This window comes from Choloepus didactylus, chromosome X, assembly GCF_015220235.1.
Source record: "Choloepus didactylus isolate mChoDid1 chromosome X, mChoDid1.pri, whole genome shotgun sequence".
In the NCBI taxonomy this organism is placed as follows: domain Eukaryota; kingdom Metazoa; phylum Chordata; class Mammalia; order Pilosa; family Megalonychidae; genus Choloepus; species Choloepus didactylus.
In genome coordinates, this window is record NC_051334.1 from 50,341,155 (window position 1) to 50,349,486 (window position 8,332).

The window sequence follows — 8,332 nt, forward strand, 5'->3', positions numbered from 1 at the left end:
CTGAACACACACACACACACACACACACACACACACACACACACAAATGCTAGGATATTAGAATAGCTAGAAGGAAATGACTGAAGTGGTGGAACTGTAACCCATCACATTCTTAGAAATTTGCTCTATAGCTACTCTTAAATTGTACTTTGAAAGTTATCACCTTTCTGTATACATGTTATATTTCACAATAAGGAAATAACTGAAACTGTGGAACTACTTTGAAAGTTATCACTGTTATATAAGTATGTTAAATGTCACAATAAAAAATGTATTTTAAAAAATTGGGCCTCCACCTCATGAATGATGCTTCTGCAACCCTATCAACAAAACCTAGCCCATCAGGAATGGTAACTAATGTTGGGGCCATATATTGTTACAATAGCCAGTTTTTTCTCTTCAGAGATACTCAAGCTTGTTTTGCTACTCTGGTTTTTACTCCACTGGAGTAATCTTACCATCTCGAGGTATACAAATTAGCACTCTCCTGCTGGTATAAATGATACTCATGCTCTTAATACAGGCTGTGTGCTCTCCACTTGGATACTTACTGCTACATATGTAGACATTAAGCTTACATCTGCCTGCAGCATGAAATTATCCTGGGTATTCAGGGTAATTGTTACAGACGTTCAGATACTTAAAATTTCCACCTTTCCTGAGGGCTATGCTTCTCTGAAGACACCCAAAAATCTCCAGAATGAGGCAATTCCAAGAGTGGGGGTAATACAATTGGAAAAGCCAGTCCAAGACCTGTCTCTGGCCCCGACAGATGTCTAAGATTTTAGAGACGATTTCTACTCTAGAAACCAAACACACCAGTTTAAATTTAAGTGCATTAGCCAGAGCTGTCATGAACAATTGCATATTCTTTGTTTTCCTTTTGGCTAGCCACGGGGGAGTTTATGCTTTAGCAAACCGTTCTTACTGCACCTAGATACTGCAGGGCAAGTAGAACAGTATTGGTCGAAGCTGAAAAAAGCAGCCATCTGGATATTTGAAACAGATCAGCTGGATTTGGAGACATGTTTTCATTACCTGGGTTTGATAATCTAAGCCCTGTCTTCAGGGCCTATTACAAAGACTTATTAATCATCTTGTTTCTGGTAATTGCCTGTGTTGCATTTGGCCGATGGATCCCATCCAGAGTCTCAAAAGCTACTGCACAGCCACTGTCACATCAGAGGATTCAACAACTCACCCTGCAACAAAAGGAGTGGAAAGACTAACCCTAGTGCCACTGCAGACCACTTTCTCTGAGCTACCTCCAAATCGGCAAAATCTCAGCAATGGTGAAAATCAGAAATGTCATGGATTAAAGCTCATCTAACTATAAATAAGAGTCTGACTCCACTTTTTTTTAAAGAAGTTGTATATTTAGAGAACACTCATGCATAAAATACAGGATTCCCATATACCACCCTATTATTAACACCATGCATTGGTGTGGTGCATTTGTTACAACTGATGAAAGCGCCCTTTTATAATTGTACTATTAACTATAGAGTCTGACTCCATTTTTGATGTTGGACTGCCGACAGCTTTCAAGCTTCACCCCCTCCCCCTTCCCCTTGTGCCCCACTTCTGGGCAAGTTGATAAGAAAACCTGGGTGTTCGCAGCCCACGAGGGGGCACCCTCCCCCAAGCCCTTCCCCCAACCACAATAAAAATTCAAATCAGTCTCCCTTCCTTGCATTGTCAAGCCATTTTCAGACCTGCCCCACTCTCCTTGGAAAGTCTCATGCTGTGAGTAATAGGCTCTTGGTGCGTGTGTAGTTGGCATCATCAGTCTCGACATCTAAACCAAATTTGGAGTGGGGGTGGGGTCCCTTGTATCTCTGCAGGGTGATCACAATAAAAGGGGGAACTGAGAAAGAGAAACGCAGCCCCTAACATCCGAGAGCTGGCCTGGTCCTATCAGCTAGATCTTGGTGTTCTCCTGTTGAACATAAACACCTGCACAGAACACCAACATCATCAGTCAAGGCCACTCTGTGACCATGATGGGATCAAGACAAAGACAAGCTCATAATCCAGCCTGAACATAGACAAAAACATGAACATGGTCTAAACTACAAAATGACCAAACATCCCTCTATCCTAGCTAATATGACTGATTGCTGCTTCTTTACCAAATACAGCTTTAGCCTCATTTCATTTCTCTTACCTTTTAGATAAAAAGAGTTAAGAGATTTACTTAGAAAAGCAAAGAGAATCATCTAGAAAACTCTTAGACTTAATAAGAGAAGCAAGCAAGGTGATGGGAAACAAGACTGGGAAACAAGACTGAATACAGGAAACAAAGATAAATAGCTTTCCTTTACATATCTAAAATTAGAAAATGTAACTGAAAAGGATACTGTTCTATATGGCAACAAAATCTATCAATCTCCTGCAGCTAAACCTAGCAAGGAAAGGATGAGCTCTCTACATTTTTACTGAAGAAAAATGAACTGAAAAAATGGGGAGACATGTCTTCCAGATTGGAAGAATCAACATTGGATAAATGTGTCCCCCAAATTAATCTATAAATTCAATTTAACAGCAGTAGGAGTCTGTTCTAGTTTGCTAATGCTGCAGAATGCAAAACACCAGAGATGGACTGGCTTTTATAAAAAGGGGGTTTATTTGGCTATACAGTTACAGTCTTAAGGCCACAAAGTGTCCAAGGTAACACATCAGTAATCAGGTACCTTCACTGGAGGATGGCAAATGGCGTCCAGAAAACCTCTGCTAGCTGGGAAGGCACGTGGCTGGCGTCTGCTCCAAAGTTCTGGTTTCAAAATGGCTTTCTCCCAGGATGTTCCTCTCTAGCAAGCTTGCTCTTCTTCAAAACGTCACTCACAGCTGCACTCCGTTCAGTCTCTTTGAGTCAGCATGTTTTATATGGCTCCACTGATCAAGGCCCACCCTGAATGGGTGGGGTCACACCTCCATGGGAGTATCCCACCAAAGTCACCACCCACAGCTGGGTGGGGCACATTCCAAGCAAATCTAATCAGCACCAAAAGTCTGTCCCACAAGACTACATCAAAGATAATGGCGTTTGGGGGACAAAATGCATTCAAACCATCACATTCCACCCCCTGGACCCCAAAATGACATTATCTTTCCAAATACAAAATACATTCATTTCATCACAATATCACAAAAATTTAAACCATTTCAGTAACAAAAGTTAAGTACAAAATCCCATCAAAATCAAATATAGGCGTGGTCAGTCCTAAGGCATACTTTTCCTTTAGCTTGGATCTGTGGACTTAGAACAAGTTATATGCTTCCAATATACAAAGGAGAGACATTCATAGGATAAACATTTCCATTGCCATAAGGAGAAAGAGTAAGGAAAACAGGGTTAACAGGACCAAAACAGTTCCTAAAACCTGCAGGACAAACTCCATTAGATTTCAAAGTCTGACAGTCATTTACAGAATGACATTGCATCCTTGGGGCTTGAGAGAGCGGGAGTCTAACCCTTCCTAAGGGCCTTTCTGGCAGCCCTTTCCTCTCCAAATGCTTAGGTGAGCGCTCCAACATTTCCACACATTGGGGAGACCACCTTCTCGGCCCCACCCTCCTCAAACCTCGGGGCAGCTACCGGATTCCCTTCCATCTCTGGGGCACACGCTCAACCCCTTCAGAACAGTGGGGTGGCAGCCAGGCTCTCCCCAATTCCCTGGGAATGTGCTCCACCCTCTTTGGGACCTCGGGTGGCAAAACTCTTCCAGAGCCTCGAGGTGGAATGCCCGCCCTCGACCTCCAGGGCAAACTCACCCTTTCCATGCATGTGGGCTGCTCCGCTCTCCCAGCCCGAGACCTCTTGACTCCAGACCTCAACCTCCATGGCTCTGTCTTTGAAGAGATTTTTCCTTTAATTTTTTCCTTGTCTGTCTCCTCCAGTCCAGACTGGCAATGGCTCTGTCTATAAAGATCTCACAAAAATTCTGTTGGCTTTGCATGAAGCATACAGGGGTCAAAACCATCAGACAATAGGACTTTCCACAAATCCTTTCTGGATAATTCCATCTCCAATCTTGGCTTGTACTGAAATGGTGGCTGGGTTCCATGTTTGGTAACATCCTCACATTGGGCTGTAGCTTCAGGGATTCCACCCCCTGGAAGCTTGTAATTTTCCAAGCCATCAGCTTCTGGTTTCTTTGAACCCAAGAGTTCAGTTCTAAGTTTATGTCTCTCTGCTTGCATTTTACTATAAGCTGCAAGGAGAAGCCAGGGTATCTCCTCCACATGTAGTCTGGAGATCTCCTCAGCTAAGTATTCCAGGTTGTTGCTTTCAAATGTGTCCTTCCATCTGACACCAGGACTCAATTTTGCCAAATTCTGTGCCACTTTAAAACAAGGATCGCCTTTCTTCCAGTTTACAACAACACATTCATCATTTCTGCTCAGGGCCTCATCAGGAGTATCTTTAGAGTCCATATTTCCATAAACAGTCTCTTTAAAGCAGTTTTGGCCTTTTCTATCAAGCTCCTCACAACTCTTCCAGAAACTCCTCATTATCCATTTAAAAAGCTATTCCAACATGTTTGGTATTTGCAAACTCAGCAGCAAAAGCACCCCACTTCTCTCGGTACCAAAATTTGTTCTAGTTTGCTAATGCTGCAGAATGCAAAACACCAGAGATGGACTGGCTTTTATAAAAAGGGGGTTTATTTGGCTATACAGTTACAGTCTTAAGGCCATAAAGTGTCCAAGGTAACACATCAGTAATCAGGTACCTTCACTGGAGGATGGCAAATGGCGTCCGGAAAACCTCTGTTAGCTGGGAAGGCACGTGGCTGGCGTCTGCTCCAAAGTTCTGGTTTCAAAATGGCTTTCTCCCAGGACATTCCTCTCTAGCAAGCTTGCTCTTCTTCAAAACGTCACTCACAGCTGCACTCCGTTCAGTGTCTTTGAGTCAGCATGTTTTATATGGCTCCACTGATCAAGGCCCACCCTGAATGGGTGGGGTCACACCTCCATGGGAGTATCCCACCAGAGTCACCACCCACAGCTGAGTGGGGCACATTCCAAGCAAATCTAACCAGCACCAAAACGTCTGTCCCACAAGACCACAAAGATAATGGCATTTGGGGGACACAATACATTCAAACCGGCACAGAGTCTGTGGAATATCCTAAATTATGAAATATTTTGGACACACAATAATGTATAGGAAAGAATAATATAATGAAAACCTGTGAACTCTCCTGCCAACAAATCTCAACATTTTGCTGTTTGTCTCAAGTTGTTGTTGTTTTCTTTAAAGCAACAAATATTTCCACTTCAGCCAAAACCTACTAGGTTTCCTATCCAATTCCACCCTCCTTCCTCTCTTCTCTGTGGTAACCACAATCCCTAATTAATTATTCGTCATTCCCTTGAATGTTTTTATTCTTTAACTATATAATTAGGAAACCAGGTTAGGTGGGGAAGAGCCTAAAGGAATTGTGATTTCGTTTTGTAAAAGGAAAAAAAGAATGCTCATGATTTCACTGAAAAAAGATTTTTAATTCTCTTTTGTCCTTTCCTTTGTTTTTGCAGCAAAAAATTTAGGTCCGTAGGCCTAATTGCTTTTTTTTTGTATCTGATGCTCACAAAATGAAATTCCGGAGCCCAGACTTGACAGTGATTGCTTTTATAATTAACTAAAGGAATCTAGGGAAAGGAGACACTTCCCTCTCCTGGGGCTGTGGAGGGAGATAATTTATTCAGCATACCCAATCTGATCTGGTGAGGTGTTCAACAAGGAAATTTTGCCAAGAATGCCAGCCTTGAGTCCCTGTGCTAATACAGAAGCCTGTGTGAATGCCCAAGATTGTGGCTAGCTTTATCTCCACTGAGATAAGCCTATCCTTGAAACCACTACTTGGACAAAGGGGGCTCAGAAATTGTTGCTATCGCTTGTGAAAAATAATCTTCAATGATAGACAGCAAATAGTGAAGGAGGAATGATAATCTAATAAGAACACATAAGTTATGGAGGGTAATCTTAATGTTATGGGAATGCTCAGGAACAACTATGGTTTGTTAATTTTGGGGGTGGAGGTATGATAGGAACATGCTGGAAGCAATGTAGTTATTTCAGGTTATTTGTTTTTCTTATTCCTCTGTTTATAGTTTGTTTATTTTGTTGGGGTAGGGTAGGAACATGTTGGAAGCAATGTAGTTATTTTAGGTTATTTGTTTTTCTTATTTCTTTGTTCAGTTATGGTTTGTTAATTTTCTTGGGGTAGGGTAGGAACAAAAAAAAAAAAGAAAAATAACTTTCAAGTGACGTCTGCAATTATGATCACTGAGGTGTTGCCCTGAAAATGATGTAAGTGAAGCCTCTGAAACTCTTAAGCAGCATAAACAAGGATTTAAATCCCAGCTTTGCCACTTTCAGGCAGTATGACTCTGGGCAAGTTGTTTCACTTCTTTGTGTCTCAGTTTCCTGATATGTACTGTAAGGATAACAAAAGGAAGCTTTCTCTGTCACCTCAGAAGGGATCTTAGGCCTATATCTCTGCTCCCATATGCTTGTCAGTCATAATTCGCTGACACTGCAGATTTCCCAGAGGTGGCCCCCATTGGTGAGTTCCAGAGGCTGGTCCTAAATGGGCCTGCTAAGATGGTCCCCCCTTCCCAAGAACAGAGCACTGATCTTCAGATGTGTACCCCCAGAAGAGGTGGCCCTCCCACCTATCTCGATGACTGGGGGCAGGAGTGTCAGAGCTACAGGGCCACCCCGCCCCTGTTCTCCAACTGCCACTAAGAGAACAGAGGAAATAAGTACACTCAGACCAGCAAACCTCAGACTCAAGGCAAGGTGTGGGCTCCCAGCTCTCTAGTTCCCTCTCTGCTCTCTTTCTCTCAACTTCTCTGTCTCTTTCTGACTCTCTCAGCCTCTGTTTATCCTTTTCTAGGTATCTCTGCCTCTCTGACTCTCCCAGTCTTGGGCTCTGCCTCCTTCTCACTGCTATTCTCTCTGTGTATCTTCTTTCTGTGGTGTGTGTGTGTGTGTGTGTGTGTGTGTGTGTTTTAACTTGTATTATTGTTTCTCTTTCTTGGCAACTCTTTCTTTTGATGTCTCTGTAAATGCTAGCTTCTTTTTTTTCTTGGTATCTATGTCTCTTTTCTCTCTCCTTCCCATTCTCTCCCTGTCTTTGATTTCCCCATGTCTGTCTCTGTCTTCCATCTCCCTCTCTCCCCAGCCTCTTGGGATCTTTCCCAGTGGATAAGGGTGATTCCCCCACCTCACCCCCTCTCCCTTCATTGTGTCTACCTCCTTAGCCCTCCTCACCCTCCTTGGGGCCCAAATATTCTCCCCCCACCCCTTGTGACCAGGTGGATGGCAAACCCAGAGGCAAAGGGAGTGTGGGAGCCACCAAAGCAGAGAAATAGGGGATGGAGTTTCGAGAGACAGGTCAAGACAGATAGAGGCAGAGATGGAGCTTAGGCAGGGAGGAAGCAGGGAAGAAGACAGGAAGGAAGAACTGGAGGGAGAGTGGCTGAAATCTTTATTGGGAACAGGTAGGATGAAATTATAGCTGAGAGACAGAGTGAGAGAGAGATGGCCAAAGACAGAATGTGGGTAGGCCCATCCCTCTGACTACCAGAGACCCTTCAAGCTAGAAGGTAAGCAGGCAGGAGTGATGGCTCTCTGTTGGTGGAGCCTGAGACCAGCTCACAACTCTAAAGGGCAGCCACTGGAACCACCCTCCTCTCTCTATCTCTCCTGTGTTTGCCTCCATCTGATGTTGAGTGTCTTCCCATCACTCTACCTGCATGTCTGACCCCCACATAGCTTTTTGTTTCCGTTACTTTCTGTCCCTTCTCCTTGCGTGTCTTGGCATCTGCCTCCTGTATGCCTCCCTCTTTCCTCTGTCTTTCTACCTATTTCCGTCACTATCTCTATCTCCTTATGTGTATGTCTCTCCATTTCTAGTTCTCTTTTAATCTTTCTCTCTTCCCTCTGTCTCTGCTGCCCCTTGTTTCCCCTTTTCCCTCTGCCTCTCTCTCCATTTGTTTGTCACACTCTGGTCTTCTCTCCGTAGTCCCTCACCCGCCTAAACAACACGAGGTCTGCCCCTCCCCCATTCCCTCTGATAAAGAAAACCTAGTAGGCCCAATATAGAGGCGTCTGTCCTAAGCCCTACTTCAGCAAAACTGAAACACCTATGCAACTTCGTATTTCCTGTAAATGGACTCACCCAGAAGACCGAATTTAAATACAGCCAGATCTTCATCAATGATCATCAACTTCCTCTCTTCTACACCAACTAACTTCCTCATTCTTAAGTAACCACCAGCTCCCTACTTTATAAGAACCGCCCCCCCCCTCGTGGAAACT